This window comes from Cryptomeria japonica, chromosome 5, assembly GCF_030272615.1.
Source record: "Cryptomeria japonica chromosome 5, Sugi_1.0, whole genome shotgun sequence".
Taxonomy (NCBI): Eukaryota; Viridiplantae; Streptophyta; class Pinopsida; order Cupressales; family Cupressaceae; genus Cryptomeria; species Cryptomeria japonica.
This window is the reverse complement of record NC_081409.1, coordinates 560164162-560168121: the sequence shown is the minus strand read 5'-3', so window position 1 is coordinate 560168121 and position 3960 is coordinate 560164162.

The following is a 3960-nucleotide window of genomic DNA, read 5'->3' as shown; positions in this document are numbered from 1 at the left end:
TTCTTTGAAGCTCCTTCAGCCATCTCAGTTATCTCCATGGGATAATCCTCTATTGTAAATTTCCCTTTTTTTATTTATCTCGTGATGTCATTTACCCCTTCTATCCTTGTAGGATAAGCTTTTATGTGTTTTACCTTGGAATCTTTATCCTGTGTTGCTCCTAGCCTTCCGTCTTCAAGCCCTTTTCCATTATGTTTTTACCATCTGCGGGATAAGCCTTTGAATTAGCTTTGTCTTATCCCGCGGTACTCCTTTTATCTTTGTAGGAACGCATGGGATAAGATTTCCCTTATATCTAGTTTATAACTCTTATCCCATGGCCATCTCTAAACAAGAGGAACACATTGCGGGATGAGACTTCTTTTTCTTTCCTTTAACACTCTTACCTGCGATGCACCTTTGAGTCTTACCCGTTGATCTTTCATTCACCTTTATTGTGGATCTCTTCTCCCTGTGGGATAAGCCCTTTTACCCTTTTCTTAGTTATTTTCTTATCCCACGACTCTTTTCTTATCCCTATAGGAATGCGAGGGATAAGAAAATCATAGCATCCTTCTTTGTTGACTTGTCTTGAATTGCCCTGTAATGCTATAATGGTAACTTGGAGACCATGTGGGATAAGATATCCCCTCTGTGCCTAAGAAAACCCTTATCCCATGGGCCTCTCATAGTGTTCCTAGATCATTGCAGGATAGGCCTCTACTACTTGTTTCTTTTAGCTACTCCTTATCCTACATTGCTTCTTTGCTTGCCTTGCAGTTGTCGCAGGGTAAGGATTCATTTGTAATTATTTTCTTCTTCTTATCTCGCGGTGCCAAATCATTGATGCAAATGTGTCACAAAATAAGATGCACTCTTTGGAAACTATCATTTCCTTATCCCTCGATGTTGAAAATCACATTGAAACTCCCAGCGGGATACGGGACAAGGGGCACTTTCTTTGTAAATCTTATCCCGCGTGACCGAGTCACTTGGGGTCGACACTTAGGTGACCATTTAGAACATGTGGAAAACCTTATGGGTTAAGTTATCATGTGCAGGGCCTTCCTAGGGAAATAAATGACTCAAAGTGGTATATACCTTACCCATTGATCTTCCATTCACCTTTGTTGTGGATCTTTGCTCCCCGTGGGATAAGCCCTTATACCCTTTTCTTAGTTATTTTTGTATCTCGTGACTCTTTTTTTATCCCCACGGGAATGCACGTGATAAGAAAAGCATGGCATCCTTCTTTGTTGACTTGTCACATGTTTCCCTATAATGCTATTATGGTAACTTGGAGACCCTGCAGGATAAGATGTACTCTTTGGAAACTATCATTTCCTTATCCCACGAGGTTGAAAATCACATTGAAACACCCAATAGGATAAGGGACAAGGGGTGCTTTCTTTATAAATCTTATCCCGCACGACTGAGTCACTTGGGGTCAGCACTTAGGTGATCATTTAGAGCCCGTGGAAAACCTTATGGGTTAAGTTATCATGTGCAAGGCCTTACTAGGGAAATAAATGACTCAAGACACGGGGTTTTAACAATACTTAGGAGTATTTTGCATATTAAAATAACCTTTACGAATGGTAATTCCTAACGCAAGGGGTCAGTAATCAAACAACAAAGAACCCTTTCAATCATCACTTAAGATATGGAAACCTGCTACCATAAGTCAATAACAAGAAATAACATAGCCCAGGAGAAGTAAAAGAAGAACCTAAGACATAGAACCCTAAAACCCTAACTCTCAGGTGACAGGCACTACATAAAACAAAAATTTTACCATATCCAACACACTATATTTCATGCTTCTGGTGTTTATCTCAAAGTGGCATATACCTTTGGGATAAAATATAATATTGTTTAAATTACTTGATTTCTTCTACTTTCCTGATTATCCTTTTACTTCTTGTATTGAGTTAAAGAAAACTTATGTATTTCACCCTTTCACTTATGCCAAATACAAAAGCTTGGTGATGAATGACATGCTAGGGGTATTAGGTATTGTTACTAGATTTTGGGGTATCAATAGTAGGATAGAAAAATGAGGATGATGCCCCTCTAGAGGGTACTCGAGAAAAAAATAACATCATCAACCACCAATTTGGAGAGTTGATTGGTGAGTAGGTACACCCGCCTAGGTTCTGTAGAGCCTAAAGTGAGGGAGTTAGCAACCTTGAAAGGTTAACTCTATTAGTTGGCCAAATAAATTGGAGAGTATCTAATTGAATGAATCCTAATTGAAGGAAATACCTAGGACATTTTTCTATTCTTTTCAAAATAATTCAATGAAACCTAATGCATATAATTAACTAAATGTATCTAAATGAGCTTATCTAATATGAATGGATGAATCTAAGCTAGAGAGAGAGAGAGAGAGAGAGAGAGAGAGAGAGAGAGAGAGAGAGAGAGAGAGAGAGAGAGAGAGAGAGAGAGAGACTTGAGAGAGAAAGATAGTAATAGGTGTGTGCTGGAAATGTGGTATCAGCCTACAAGATGGGAAAACATCTCAAACATACACATGAAACATTGCATTAGAGGTTAGAAATAAACAAAACAAGTTAGTGAATCTAAAACTCTCAAAATCATTCCATGCTCCTCTATATCTAAAGATCCTCAAGATTCAAGGTGGCCCTCACTTGGAAGAGCACTTGATCTCTTGGATGACAACCTAGAGAATGAGATTTAGAGGATTTTAGGATCAAAATGGATTCAACTATGATTCTAATGAATGATTTAGATATGGAACTAGATGATGATATGGTGCAAGATATTGATATGAAGCTAAAGCTAATATCAAAATGGTATTAAAATGATATTAAGATAGTATGGAAATGAAGCTAACATGATATGCAAAATATGATGAATCTAAGATATGATGCTACTAAATGATCTAAAAATGCTATTATCAAAGAGAGGCTAACAAAGCTTGATGAAATGATACTATAAATTAGATGCACACAATAATTGGATATTTGAAGAAGGAATGGGCTCTATTTATAGGGAAAATAGGGCAATTGATGGTTGAGATTGAATAATCTCAACAAGGGCTAGTATTGAAAGTTATCAATCCATGTGAGGGATTCAATCCAATCCCAATTTGACAAATGTCACCCTGAGAGGGCTTGAGAGGAGAGGCAAGAGGCATTAAATTCCTAAGGAGACATGGTGCTTACCTTAGGAGGTAAGGTTATGGTTAGGTTAGTGAATAACCAATGGATAAAGCCTTTACCCAAAGGATAAACTCTTGTGCAAGGGTTAATAAGATAACAAGGGTCAAAGCCATGAGTGCTTGATGAGACCCTTGGGTCAGATGAAGGTTGAGTAAATATTGATTTATTTAAATGCAAATTTTTGAATTTTTACAAGTGGGAGGATTTAATTAAATGTAAATTTAATTAAATGGCTTAGATAGAAGAAGGGGAATATTAATCAAATCTTTAATTTGATTAATAGGCTAGTTAGAAGAATAGGGATATTAATTAAACCTTAATTTAATTAATTGAAAGAATTAGGGATAATTAAATGAATAAAATTCACTTAATTCATTGTGCAACTTTTAGGTGTCTACAATAGGCAAAGAGAGAGAGATGTGAGAGAAAAATAGAAAGGGAGGACAGGGAGAGAATGGCCCAAATGGGATGGTCTACAAGTCATCCACCAGTTAGTTTATCAATCACAATGTCTAGTCAACTAGGTCCTAAAACACACATGTTACTCCAAGAGTGGGGACATGAACTACATGTCACCCAACCCACACTATACTTGGTCCAATGAACATCCACACACTTTGTCTAGCTAGTGCATAGCACAATACTCTAGTGCATTTATTTGGAACACCTTGGAACAAACTATGAACTAGCATAGTGAGCATAATGTCAACCTTAACTTTCCTTCTTGATCACCCCCTATAAAATTTGAATAGATTTGTCTTTATGTTCAGCCTTACTTATTTTTCAAACTAAAATC